Raw genomic sequence first — 15,258 nt, forward strand, 5'->3', positions numbered from 1 at the left:
TGCTATGGTCACACAATTGGGTGGGATCAGGGCGCACTCTCTGCCCACCCTATTTTGAAGCCTATTGAAGCCTCTGGCTCTAATCAGGTGCTTCAAAATGTACCACCTTCTCCTGCCCCTGCCATAGGAATCCATGCGTCCGGCGTCCTGAAAGGGGCCGGGCGCATGGATGGGGGGGCGGTGCCTGTGCGCCTACAATGCACGGGCCGCCACTGCCCTGGTGCCTTCGTTTAATGGGTCCAATATTCCCCTGGCTGAGCGGGAAGAGAGACCAGAGAGCGCCGCACGCCTGTTTCAGGTTCCCGTCCGGCTGATCAACTCCCTGTAGGATGACGCCCGCTGAGCAGTGATGGCGCTACCAGGAGAGAACCGGGCCGGCCTGGAACAGACTGTCGCACGCTTGGAGGGCCTGTTTGGAGAGAACGTGACAGTTCCAGAGTGGAGGCGGAGGTTCTTTGTCAGCAGGAGGGTGAAAGCCTCACCCACTTGGCAGCGGCACTCCAGAATCTTTGGAAGAACCTAGAGAAGAGGGGTGTGTGTGGCTGAGATGATATATCAGCCTCTGCCCACTTCTGAGGGACCAGTTTGTGGTGGGAATGAAGGCTGGACCAGTCGGGAGAACCCTATAGGAGCGGATCAAAGTGCAACCTGCCATCTTCTTCCAAGATACCTTGGTGGATGTTGCCTGGGAACTGGAAGATGTGGAAGAAACTGTGGTGGTGAAGAAAATGTAAGAACCGTTAGACCTGAAGGAGGAGGCCATGGCCCCATCTCCTCTGTCGGCCATACAGACAGCTTGGGGGGAACTCGCCCAGGACGTGGCCTACGTGAAACAAGAAGTGTTCCTATTCAAACAGGACACAGCCAACCTCTCTAATGCCGCGTACACACGATCGGAAATTCGGCCAGCAAAAGACCAATGAGAGCTTTTGGTTGGAAAATGCGACCGTGTGTACGCTCCATCGGACTTTTGCTGGCCGAATTCCAGCCAGCAAAAGAAAGAGAGCATGCTCTCAATTTTTCTGTCGGATAAAGTTCCGATCGTCTGCAGCAATTCCGACGCGCAAAATTCCTACGCATGCTCGGAAACAATTCGAAGCATGCTCGGAAGCATTGAACTTCATTTTCTCGGCTCGTCGTAGTGTTGTACGTCACCGCGTTCTTGGCGGTCGAAAGTTCAATAACCTTTTGTTTGACGGTGTGTAGGCAAGCTGAGCTTGAGCGGAATCCCGTCGGAAAAACCACCCAAGATTTTTCTGACGGAAAATCCGCTCGTGTGTACGCGGCATAAGGGCGAGAATCCCTTACGGAGGGACCCGGAGGAGGACCGGAAGTGCAGGCGGTGTAGCCCAAGAACTGTGGTTGGGCAGAATCCAAAAGTACCAGTAGACCGCCATTAAACTAGCAGCTCCCCGGGCAGAGGGACAACCCCTGGGACCGTAAACACAAGGAACTTAGTTAGTCTCTCCATAGACTTAAAGTGGTTGTAAACCCTCCATATACCCAGTGAAGTGACTGGCTTTAGGTGATACACAGAGATGAATCAAATCCTCCTACATAAGTTGTACCTGTTTATCTGCAGTCTTATCTTCTCTACATCCGTGCAAATTTATATAGCTTGTCTGAGAGTTCAGAAAAAAGGGGGTGGAGTGTTGAAGTTACACTCTGTAGAGCTCAGTGAGGAGAGCTCCGAGAGCTGATTGGAGGGAAGAGACACACGCAGAACACAGGAACAGAGCTGAGGCTGTCAATCACAGGCTGTGTGCTGAAGCTCCCTCCCCTGTCACCTTTTTATCTCTTGGTGTCAGAAAAACTTGTCAGAAGGGGCCTGTACAGTGAAGATTTGGGGGTGTACAGTAAAGAGTTGGGCCACATGCAGTAAAGATTTGAGGGCCCATACAGTGTTGATTTGGGGGTGTATAGTGAAGATTTGGGGCCCTACATACAGTAAAGACTTAGGGGTGTACAGTGAATGTTTTGGGGCCCCTAACAGTGAAGATTTGGGGCTCCATACATTGAAGATTAGGGTGTGTACAATGAAGATTTGGGGCCCCTGTACAGTAATGATTTAGGGCCCCCGTACAATGAAGGTTTGGGGCCCCATACAGTGAAGGTTTTGGGGCCCCGTACAGTGAAGATTTGGGGCTCCTGTACAGTGAAGATTTGGGGCCTCTGTACAGTGAAGATTTGGGGGCATACAGTGAAGATTTTGGGCCCCATATAGTGAAGATTTTGGCGCCCTGTACAGTGACAAATTTGGGCCCGTACAGTGATGATTGGGCCCCCTGTACAGTGATGATTTGGGGCCCCCTGTACAGTGAAGATTTGGGGGTGTACAGTGAAGATTTGGGGCCCCTGTACAATGAAGATTTGGGGGCATACAGTGACGATCTGGGGTGTACAGTGCAGATTTGGGGGGGTGCAGTGAAGATTTGGGGTGTGCATAGTTGCCAACAGTCACACATTTCCCGGGATATTAATGGGAAACTGACTGATGTCCTGGGGAGACTTTGTCCTGGGGAGAAACCCGAAAAATTATCAATGTCCCGGGTAGGACTGATCCAGGCGCGGAAGCATACGGGGGAGGCGTCCGCCCCAGGTGCCACACATTGGCGCGCCCCTGTTGGAGTCCTCGCCTCCCTCCTCCTCTCCTTGTATGTGTCATGCAGAGCGGCGATCTCCCGCTGTAACACTGAGCTTTGATCTCAAATGTCCCGCCTCCTAGACTGACTCCTGAGATTGATAGCACACTGATCCAATACTGGGAATTAGAATCAGTGTGACCTCTATCATAGCCGGTCTAGGAGGTGGGTGATTGTTACAGCAGCTACCCAGGCAATCCAACTCCTTGGCACAGCGGGAGATCGCCGCTTTATGTGATCCGGGCACAGTGAATCTGCAATGATGGGCTGCATTGATGGGCTCAGTGAATCTGCATTGATGGGCGCAGTGAAAGAGATGCTCCTCTAACGCGGGAATTCTTTGAGGAACAAATGAGTCAGGCAACATGGATGGTTGGAAACCATAATTCGCCATAAAGACAATCGGGAAGCGATATTAATGCCACTATTGTGAGCAAACTCCGCCCAAGGTAGGAGGTCTGACCAGTTATGGTGGTCAGAAATATAGCAGCGTAGAAACTGCTCCAAGGCTTGGTTGGCTCATTCTGCGGCCCCATGGACTGCGGGTGATACGCAGAGGAGAAAGAAAGCTGAATTCCTAACTGTGCACAAAAGGCTCGCCAAAACCTGGAGACAAACTGGCTACCCCTGTCAGAGATGATTGGGTAGCCCATGTAACTGAAAGATCTGGATGTGGGCAACTTCTTTAGTGGAATACAATGTGACATTTTTGAGAACCGGTCAACCACCATAAGAATAACTAACTGTGTTGCCCTGGGAGTTGGGTAACTCCACAATAAAATCCATAGACAGGTGGGTCCAAGGCCTCTCTCCATTGGGTATGGGTTGTAGGAGGCCCACTGGAAGGTGTCGTGATGTCTTACTCTGAACACATACGGAACAAGCAGCTACAAAGGTGGTTATATCAGCGCGGACACTAGGCCACCAGAATTGTTGAGAAATAGTCCAAATGAGTTGATTCTTCCCTGGGTGGCCAGCCACCTTGGGAGAATGGTAAGTCTGGAGCAAAGCAGTGCGGAGATTCTCAGGAACAAAGCAGGTTTCTCGGGAGGAGACTGGATCTGAGCGGCACAAATTCTAAGGTGAGGTGAGACTGGTGCGTACAGTATCCAGAATGCGATCGGGGGGTATTACAGGAACAGGCACCGACTCAAACTTGAAAGCGGAGGAAAACTGTTGCGACGATGCGTCAGCCCTTACATTCTTAGTACCGGGTAAGAATGAGACTATATAATCCAAACTCGACAGAAAAAGACCCCACCGCGCTCGTCTGGGAGATAAGCGGTTAGCCTCAGACAAGAATGTGAGATTCTTATGGTCAGTCAAAATGAGGACTGGCACAGTGGTACCTTCGAGGAGATGCCTCCAATCTTCAACCACTTGCCGACCAGCCGCCATCATTATACTGCGGCAGGTCGGCACGATCCCGCGAACCGTCGTAGCTGTACGCCGGCTTCTTTAAGCAGGATGGCAGGCGCACATGTGTGCCCACTGCACTGCGGGGGTGCCGATGTGCTATCGGTCGCGGGCACGAGAGCCAGAACAGGGACATGTGTGTGTAAACACACAAATCCCTGTTCTGTGAGGAGAGGAGAGGCAGATCGTGAGTTCCTTCCAGCTAGGAACAGAGATCTGTCATCTCCTCTAGTCATTCCCATCCCCCTACAGTTAGAACACACACTAGTGAACACACTTAACCCCTTGATCACCCCCTAGTGTTAACCCCATCCCTGCCAGTGACATTTACACAGTAATCAGTGCTTTTTTATAGCACTGATCACTGTATAATTGTTAATGGTCCCAAAAATGTGTCAAAAGTGTCCGATCTGTCCGCCATAATGTCGCAGTCCCCATAAAAGTTGCTGATCTGCGCCATTACTAGTAAAAAAAAAAAAATAATAAAAATGCCATAAATCTTTCCCCTATTTTGCAGACGCTATAATTTTTGCGCAAATCAATCAATATACGCTTATTGCGATTTTTATTACCAAAAATATGTAGAAAAATACATATCGGCCTAAACTGAGGAAAAAATTAGCTTTTTTTAAAAAAAAATGGGGGTATTTATTATAGCAAAAAGTACAAAATATTGTGTTTTTTTTTTAATTGTCACTCTATTTTTGTTTATAGCACAAAAAATAAAAACAGCAGAGGTGATCAAATACCACCAAAAGAAAGCTCTATTTGTGGGGAAAAAAGGGCGTCAATTTTGTTTGGGTACAGCGCCGCACGACCGCGCAATTGTCAGTTAAAGCTACACAGTCCCGAATCACAAAAAATGACCTGGTCATTGAGCAGCCAAATCTTCCGGGGCTGAAGCGGTTAAGTGCTAAAATGATAGCTAACAATTCTCTCTTCCCAATCTCATAATTGCAATCTGCAGGAGACAATTTCTTATAAAAGTAGCCACAAGGATGCATAGCGCTCTCAGAATTAGGACGTTGAGACAGAAGGGCGCCAACACTAGTCTTAGATGCATCAACCTCAAGAATGAAGGGCAGCCTAGGATCAGGATGTGCCAACACAGGAGCAGAAACAAAGGCAGCCTTGAGAGACTCAAAGGACTTAATGGACTCCGGAGACCAGTTACCGTCCTTTCTGGTCATATCAGTCAAAGGTTTGAGATGAGAAGTCTGGAATAAATTTCCGATAATAATTGGCAAAGCCAAGAAAACGGTTGAGGCCACTGGGTCCATCAAAAAAAAACAGCAGTAGAAATGTCATAACCCAGAAATGGAATTCTCACTTCTCCAACTTACAATGCAGGTTATTATCTCTCAGCCTCTGCAGCACAAGGGAGACATCTGTTTGGTGGCTCTCTAGGGATTTAGAATATATGAGAATATCATCGAGATAAACCACCACACACATTGCTGCAACATATCTTGAAGGACATCGTTGATGAACTCCTGAAATACTGCAGGAGCGTTGAAAAGACCAAACGGCATTACAACATATTCATAATATCCTGTCCTGGTGTTAAACGCAGTTTTCCATTCGTCGCCCTCCTTGATCTTCACAAGATTGTATGCTTCTCAGGACTGGGCTCGGCCCTTCCTTCTCAAAGCTGGCCACTCAACTGTCTGCTAATTGCCAGCTCCTTTCTCTCCACAGTGACTCACCTGTTGATATCCTGCTCATCAGTCCTGCCTACTTAAGATGTCCAGCCCAGATGATCTCTGCCTTCGCCTTGGTCACATCTCTAGAGAGGCTCTCCTGTGTTCTTGTTAAAGACTTGCTTGGCTGACATTCCTTCTGGCTCTCCGACGTTTTGGCTTGTCTGACTATCCGTTTCTGGTTCCTGAACAAGTGAGGTTTAACTGTACCTCTGTCTCAGTCTGATTCATGGTTCCTGACAGTAAGCCATGAATTCAGAAGATAGTCCATCCACTTGTTGGTAATATTTTTTTCCAGATTAGATGACCAGGATCATCGCATGGATCAGTTTGCCATGCCGTTACAAACGCTCCTGAGTCGCACGGCTCACCTGGAATCTCCCACTGTGGCTGCTCCGGTACAACTTGAGTTGTAGGCCATCCCTGCTGCTGCGCCAGTCTCTAAGCAGGCACCGGCCTTGAGTATTACCTCTATAAGAGGTATGTCTGGTTCCACTTCCCCAGCGATTTGGGGGCGATCCAGTTCAATGCAGAGGGTTTCTCAACCAGGTTGAGATATACTTTGAGATGCTGCCCCAGGCGTTTCCCATGGACAGAAGCAAAGTAGGCTTCGTGATATCTTTGCTTTCTGAGAGAGCCTTGGCCTAGGAAAACCCTCTATGGGAGATGCAAAAACCTGTTGTCTTGAGTTACCTTGAGTTTGTGGCCTCCTTTAAAAGGGTATTTGACGTTCCCGCATGCTCCGCTTCTGCTGCCAAGTGCCTCATGTCCATCAAACAGAGTACGAGAACTGTTGTCGACTACACCATCGAATTCTGTACTCTGGCAGCAGAGGTTGCTTGGAACAATGAGGCCCTCGTGGCTGCTTTTTCTCATGGTCTCTCGGATACCATCAAGGATGAGATAGCAGCCCAAGATATACTCACTGAGCTGGAGAGGTTGATCATGTTTGCCATCCTCATTGACTTCAGACTCAGAGAAAGACTCTCTTTTAAGGAGCGCTTGTGGAAGCCTCCTGTATATTTGTCTCCGAGCTTTGCAGTCCCACCTGTGCCTCCCTCACCTCCCATGCCTCCTGGTACCGAGTCGGTCAATGAAGGTGAACCCATGCACTTGGGCTTCACGCGTGTCTCTGCGGATGAGAGAGCCTTTAGGAGGAGGGAGAGATTGTGCCTTTATTGTGGCCAGGCAGATCACTTTTTGAAGTCTTGTCCTACCCGTCCAGGGAACGTCCGAACCTTAAGGTCCTGTCACGGACAGATCTTAGGTGGTGTTGTTTGGTCCCCAGTTATCCAGAAGAATAAGCCCCTGGTTTCGGTCACCCTTTCTTGGGCTGTGTCGTCCATCGAGATACAGGCTCTAATGGACTCTGGGGCTGCAGACCTGTTCATTGATGCTGCCTTTGTATCGAAGCAGTCAACTCCTCTGCAGCGTTTTCTTGACTTTGCCAACTATTATCGGAAGTTTTTTCGTAACTTCTCGTCTCTGGTCAAGCCCCTGACTGATATGACCAGAAAGGACGGTAACCCACAGAGTTGGTCTCCGGAGTCCATTAAGGCCTTTGAGAGTCTCAAGGCTGCCTTTGTTTCTGCTCCTGTGTTGGCACATCCTAATCCTATGTTACCTTTTATCCTTGAGGTTGATACTTCTGAGACTGGTGTTGGCGCCCTTCTGTCTCAACGTCCTACCTCTGAGAGCGCTATGCATACAGAGAGCTGTTGGCGATCATTTTAGCCCTGAAAGAATGGAGACATCTTCTCGACGGTACCACTGTTCCGGTTCTCATTCTTACTGACCATAAGAATCTCACATTCTTGTCTGAGGCTAAATGCCTCTCTCCCAGAAGGGCGCGATGGGCTCTTTTCTTATCAAGTTTCAATTACATTGTCTCATTCTTACCCTTTACTAAGAATGTAAGGGCTGACACTTTGTCACAACAATTTTCCTCCACTTCCAAGATGGAGTCAATTCCGGTTCCTGTGATTCCTCCTGATCGTATTCTGGCTACGGTTTGCACCAGCCTCACTTCTCCTTTGGGTGACAAAATTCTTGCCACTCAGGTCCATGCTCCTCCTGAGAAACCTTATGACCACTACTTTGTCTCAGAGAGTCTCTGTACTGCTGTGCTCCAGACTTACCATTCTCCCAAGGCTGCTGGCCACCCTGGGAAGGATCAACTCTTTTGGGCCATTTCCCAACGATTCTGGTGGCCTAGTCTACGTGCTGATGTAAGCGCCTTCATAGCTGCCTGTTCCGTGTGTGCTCAGAGTAAGACTCTACGATACCTTCCAGTGGGCCTCCTACAACCCATACCCAATGGAGAGAGGTCCTGGACCCACCTGTCTATGGATTTCATTGTGGAGTTACCCAACTCCCAGGGCAACACAGTTATCCTTATGGTGGTTGACTGGTTCTCGAAAATGTCCCATTGTATGCCCACTTCTAAGGAACTGGCTTCCATTTTTGCTCAGAACTTTCGCTTACATGGGCTACCCAAGGTGATTGTCTCGGACAGGGGTAGACAGTTTGTGTCCTGGTTCCCATAGGTTCTGTGGGTGCATACAGTACCTGGTGCATTGGAAAGGGTATAGTGCGGAGGAACGCTCTTGCGTCTCATCCTCGGACGTACATGCCCCTGTCCTCCTCCGTGATTTCCATAGATGTTTTCCCCTCAAGCCTGGTGGCCCTCTGAGGGGGAGGGTTCATTGAGGAAGGGGTACTGTCAGGGTTGGGCTCAGCCCTTCCATCCCTGAGCTGGCCGCTCAGCTGTCGGCTAATTGCAAGCTTCTTTCTCTCCATAGTGACTCACCTGTTGATGATCCTGCTCGTCAGTCCTGTCTACTTAAGCCGTCCAGCCCAGATGATCTCTGCCTTCGCCTTGGTCACATCTCTAGAGACGCTCTCCTGTGTTCCTGTTAAAGACTTGCTTGGCTGACATTCCTTCTGGCTCCCTGACGTTTTGGCTTGTTTGACTATCCGCTCCGGTTCCTGAACTCTGGCTATGTTTTGACTATGTTTACTCTGTTTACCTTTTTTTATTATTATTAAACAAGTGAGATTTAACTGTACCTCTGTCTCAGTCTGATCCATGGTTTCTGACAATGCCCCTCTCAGACTGAGCTTCGTGAAAACCGTTGCTCCCTTGAGGCGGTCAAATAATTCCATAAACAACGGAATCGCTGATGCGATTGAAACCCCTATAATCTATACAAGGTCTCAGTTCACCACTCTTCTTTTTCACAAAGAAGAAGCCAGCACCAGCAGGAGATGAGGATTTGCGGATGAACCCTGGAGAAAGTGCGTTAGCAACATACTCCTCCATAGCTTTATCTTCCGAGACAGACAAAGAATAAACCCAGGCACAGAAAGGCATAGCACCAGGTTGAAGGCCAATTGTGCAATCATACGACCAGTGTGGAGGCAAACTACTGGCTTGACCCTTGTCAAAGACATTGCTAAATTTGCGGGTACTCCTCTGGCAAGGAGGAGAGGGAAGAGGTGCATAAGACCTTAGCCACTTTCTGAAAACATGTCTTACTGCATTGTGGCAACCAGGAAAGAACCTCAGTACGAAGCCAATCAAAAGAGGGGTTGTGCTTCTGTAACCAAGGATAACAATAACTACTGGATAATCAGGAGAGGAAATGACTTGAAATTGGATTATCTCATGGTGAAGAGCCCCTACGGCCATGGCCAATGGAGCAATCTCATGAGTCACATGGGCAGGCTGTAGAGGTCTCCCATCAATAGCCTCAATGGCAAGTGGAATGGCACTAAGCTGCAGCGGAATGGAGTGCTTAGACACAAAGGCACTATCTATGAACAGGCCTGCAGCCCCAGAATCGATTAGCACCTGTGTATCGATGGATGACTCAGACCACGAAAGGGTAACCAAAACTAGAGGCTTATCCTTCTGGGTAACTGGGGATGTAACAACGCCACCTAAGATCTGTCCCCTACAGGACCTCAAGGTGCAAGCGTTTCCCGAACCGGTAGGACAAGACTTCAAGAAGTGACCTGCCTGGCTACAATCTCTCCCTCCTCCTAAAGGCCCTCTCATCCTCAGAGAGATGTGTAAAGCCCGATTGCATGGGTTCTACTTCACTGCCAGACTTGGTACCAGGAGGCATGGGAGGTGAGGGAGGCACGGGTGGGACTGCAAAGCTCGCAGCCAAATGTACAGGAGGCTTCCGCAAGCGATCCTTAAAGGAAGTTCTCTCTCAGAGTCTGGAGTCAATGAGAATGGCAAACGTGATCAACTTCTCCAGATCTGTAGGTATATCTCGGGCTGCTATCTCATCTTTGATGTTATCTGAGAGACCATGAGAAAAAGCAGCCACGAGAGCCTCATTGTTCCAAGCGACCTCTGCTGCCAGAGTACGGAATTCAATGGCGTAATTGGTAACAGTTCTCGTACTCTGTTTGATGGACATGAGGCTCTTGGCAGCAGAAGTGGAGCGTGCGGGAACGTCAAATACCCTTTTAAAGGAAGCCACAAACTCTGGGTAACTCAGGACAATGGGTTTTTGAGTCTCCCATAGAGGGTTTTCCCAGGCCAAGGCTCTCTCAGAAAGCAAAGAAATGATGAAGCCTACTTTGCTCCTGTCCGTGGGGAACGCCTGGGGCAGCATCTCAAAGTATATTCCAACCTGGTTCAGAAAACCCCTACATTGAACTGGATTGCCCCCAAATCACTGGGGAAGCGGAGCGGAACCAGACATACCTCTTACAGAGGTAATATTTAAGGCAGGCGCCTGAACAGAGACTGGAGCAGCAGCAGGGATGGCCTGCAACACAGGTTGTACTGGAGCAGCCACAGTGGGAGGATCCAAGTGAGCCGTGTGAATCAGGAGCATCTGTAACGCCATGGCAAACTGATCCATGTGGTGATCCTGCTCATTCAACCTGGAAAAAATAACCAGTTACACTTACCGGTAACGGTGTTTCTGGGAAGTCTTCCAGGATGGCACCCTGAGAGATGACTGGTCCACCTGACAGGAAACACAATCAATCAAGAGGTTAAAGGCCCCCCGCCCCTCCCTGTGCTCCTCAGTTGTGACAAAGTATGTGAGTCAGTTGTGACACCAGTGCAGAGTGAAGAAAATAAACACCACCACACTCTAAACATTGAATTACACCTAAAGAGAACGGGTGGGAAGTAGGCCATCCTGGAAGACTTCCCAGAAACGCCGTTACCGGTAAGTGTAACTGGTTATTTTCTCAAGTCGTCTTCCAGGACGGCACCCTGAGAGAGAAGCAAGTAGCTCAGGCCTACCTTTAGGGCGGGACAACCGCTTGCAGGACTTTCCTGCCAAATGCCAGATCCTGAGGGGACAGTAACTCCACCCTGTAATGCCTCAGGAAAGTGTTCTGCCTTGACCATGTAGCGGCTCTACATATCTGCTCCATCGAAGCTCCGTCCCTTTCTGCCCAGGAGGTTGCCAGAGATCGCGTGGAATGCGCTTTAAGGTCCCTAGGAGCTGCCTTACCGGACTGCTCATAGGCTAAAGAAATTGTATGCTTAATCCATCTAGCTATGGAAGCCTTGGACACTTGTTGGCCCTTCTTTTGGCCTGAAAAATTAACTAAAAGATGGCTGGACTTTCGAAACTCCTTAACTTTCTCGAAGTAGGATAATAAACAACGTCTGACATCCAGATAGTGAAAAGAAACTTCCCTTTCATCTTTGGGATTGTTACAAAAGGAAGGTAGCACTACGTCTTGAGTTCTGTGGAACTTTGATGCTACCTTAGGAGGTACAGGGGGTCCTGCCTAAGTATAAGCCTGTCCTCAAATAAACGAAAAAATGGCTCCTTAATCGAGAAGGCCTGGATGTCACTTACTCTCCTGGCTAAGGTGATCGCTAGTAGAAAAGTCAACTTAAAGGTCAGGATCCTAAGGGGGGTCTGATCTACTGGTTCAAACGGGGCCCTCGTTAACCCTTCTAATACTAAGGTAAGGTCCCAAGGTGGATACCTAGACATCTGAACAGGGGACAACCTCTCTCTGACCAAGAGAAATCTCTTGATCAAGGGGTGTAATGCCAAGCGCCTCTCCAGAAAGCAGGACAAGGCTGAGACCTGTGCCTTAAGTGTCTTGGTTGCCAAACCCTGATCTGCTCCATCCTGGAGAAATTCTAAAATAGTAGGGATCTCTTCTTGTGAAGTCCCTCTCACCTGACACCAGTGAGAAAAAACCCCCCAGGTCTTACGCCTTGTGATCGGTTTTCTACTAAGGAGTAGTGTATCCACTACTCTGTCCGACAGGCCCTTCTCCCACAGGTTCTGCCTTTCAAGAGCCAGGCCGTCAGCTTGAAGAAGCTGGGGTCTGGATGGCAGACTGGACCCTTAAAGAGAAGGTCGCACCGAACAGGAAGGTGTAGGAGGTGGGGCTATGGACCAACCCTGCAGGGTTGGAAACCAAGCTCTCTTGGGCCACCAGGGGGCTATCAGAATCAGAATGCCTTCCTAGAGGAACAATTTTTGAAGAACCCTGGGAATTAACCCCAAGGGGGGAAAGGCATAGGCCAGTCGGAAGTCCCAAACTTGGGCCAATGCATCTATCCCCTCTGAGCCCCTCTCTCGGGAAAGGGAAAAGAATCTCTTTACCCTTCTGTTTTTTCTGCGGGCGAAGAGATCTATCTTTGCAACGCCGAACTGCCGACCTACCAGGGAGAAGACCTCTGGATTCAATAGTCTGCCTCTATATTCAAAGTTCCCTTTATGTGGAGTGAGGAAATGGAGAGAATCCGACTCTCCGCCCAACACAGGATCTCTGATGACAGGGACAGGAGAGTTGTAGATCTGGTGCCTCCCTGATGATTCAGGAATGCTACTGCTGTGGCATTGTCTGATAAGACCTGAACCTCCTGGTCCCTGATCCTCCCCTTGAAAGCTTTTAATGCTTCCCCTATGGCCAAAAGCTCTCGAAAGTTGGAGGAGGTCCTTCTTTGCCTTGGATCCCAGGACCCCTGAGCTATTAGATCCTCCAGGTGGGCCCCTCACCCCCAGGAACTGCGTCTGTAGTTATCCTGAGAGGCTGAAGCTGACTCCAAAGGAGACCCCACTGAAGCCTCTGAGGAAAAAGCCACCAGTGAAGAGAGTCTTTTACTTCGACCGGAATGGTAGCCTCTATGTCCAGAGAGTCTCTTTTCCTATCCCTAGAGGATAGGAGGAAGTGCTGGAGGGTCCTGGAATGTAGTTGTGCCCAAGGAACTGCTGGGATAGATGTGGTCATCAGACCCAGTACCCTCATGATACCTCTGTAGGAGATGGTCTTTGCCTGTACAGTGATGTGACTGCTGATATGAGGCCTTCTACCTTGCTCTGGGGTAGAACTAATTTTTGTTCCGAGGAATCCACCAGGAAACCTAGATACGACTTTTGTTTGGGCAGGAGACAGCAAGGATTTTTCCTTGCTGATGATCCATCCCAGGGATTCTAAGGTCTCCATTACTCTGGTTAGATCCAGAAGTAGCTGATCCCGATTTTGATTGTAAATCAAAATGTCGTCTAAATAGGGAATCAGTGCCACTCCCTGGAGATGCAGGAAGCCCACCACTTCTGCCATAACCTTTGTGAAGACCCTTGGACTGGATGCCAATCCAAAGGGGAGGGCCACAAACTGCCAGTGCTGCACTCCCTCTGGAGAAGCAATCATGAATCTCAGGAAGATCTGATGGTCCTGGAATATAGGGACGTGAAGGTAGGCGTCCTTTAATACTAAGGTTACCATGAACACGTCCTTGAGGAGGTGTCTCCTGAGAGAATAAACACTCTCCATGCGTAACTTCTTGTATCAAAGAAAAACATTGAGGTTCCTTAGATTTATGATAAGACGATACCTTCCTGAGGGCTTTGGTACCACAAATATGTGGGAGTAAAAACCTTGACCCTGCTGGCCCACTGGGACTGGTATTATGACCTCCTGACTGGCCAGTTCTTCTATTTTCTGTAGGTTTTCTGCTGCTTTGCAGGGCTCCCTGGGAAGGTAAGTCAAGAGAAATTTGGGGGGCGGAGGGGAGAGAAACTCTAATCTGTAACCCTCTCTTATAATTTGAAGAATATGGGGGCTCTGTGTGACCCTTTCCCACTGAGGGGCAAAGTGGGAAAGTCTTCCCCCCACTGTAAAGTCATTTAGGGGTCTTGTCGCCTGACTTCTGGCTGGAAAAGAGAATGCCTGATTTTTGCTTGTCCTTTCCAGCGCCCCAACGTCTATTAGGGGAGACCTTTTTCTCCGAGAAGCGTTTTTTTGCCTGGGGGCCTCGAAAAAACCTCTTCCTCTCCCTCCTAGGTTTAGTAGGGAATTTCTTCCCCTTTTCGGTAGACCTAGCCAGGGCTTGATCTAGGCCAGTACCAAAAAGGAGGGTCAAAAGGGAGACCGCATAGATGGGTTTTGGATGAGTTATCCCCGTCCCAAGTTTTAACCCAGAGGTCTCGCCTGGCTGAGTTTAATAAAGCACCTGATTTGGCGGTTGTACGCACCGTCTCAACCGCAGCATCCGCTAAGTATTCCACAGCATTCCCTATGACCTCCAATGAATCTAAGATCTCCTTAGATTTGGAGGTTCGGTATACGTGGTCCATCAGTTTACAGACCCACATGTCTGCATTCCTTGCGATGCAAGCTGAGGCCAAGGCGGGGCTCATAGCCGCCGCGTTAGCCTCCAAGGGTCTGTGTAAAATGGTTTCAGCCCTTTGATCCATTTGATCCTTTATATTACCAGTGTCTTCGTAGGAAAGATTAGACTGCTTAGAAACCTGTGCTAAGGAGGTGTCTAGCCTAGGTGTTTTGAAAATGTTTTCCTCGTTCTCCTCAGTAAAGGGGCATCTACGCTTCCATGTTTTGTATTTCAGGAGTCTTTTTTCTGGTTCTTTCCATTCCCTCAAGATGACCTCCTTCAGGGAGGAATGTACAGGAAGAATCCTGGCCTGAGGCTTAATTAAGCCTCTATACCTTTTATCTTGGGCAGAGACCTGCGCAGCGGGCTCCTGAATTTCTTCTGAAGCATAAATGGCTCTCAGAAGATCATATCCTGAATTCATGGCCTTCGCCTACTGTCAGGAACCATGAAACAGACGGAGACAGAAAATTCAGTAAAAATCACAACTTTTAATAAATTGGTAAAATAGTAAAACGTAGTCAAAACATAGCCAGAGCTTGGTAGCCAAATCAGGTAGTCAGAACAAGCCAGGAAATCAAGTAGGCAGAGATCAGCGTAGTCAGAGGCAGGAACCAGAAGGGACGTCAGCAAGGCAAGTCTTCCACAGGAACACAGCCGAGAGTCTCCAGATATGTTCACCAAGGCCAAAGGCAAATGATGAAATGAACCAGGCAGTTTAAATAGCCAGAAGGGGCTGGCTGTGGGGTTTACTGACGAGCAGGAAATGATCAACAGGTGAGCCACTATAGAACGATGAGTACTGGCAATTAACCGACAGCTGAGCAACCGGAGCACAGAGAAGGAAGGGCGGAGAGCCCAGCCCTGACAGATGCATTGA

This window comes from Aquarana catesbeiana, linkage group LG13 (genome assembly GCF_042186555.1).
Source record: "Aquarana catesbeiana isolate 2022-GZ linkage group LG13, ASM4218655v1, whole genome shotgun sequence".
NCBI classification, from domain to species: domain Eukaryota; kingdom Metazoa; phylum Chordata; class Amphibia; order Anura; family Ranidae; genus Aquarana; species Aquarana catesbeiana.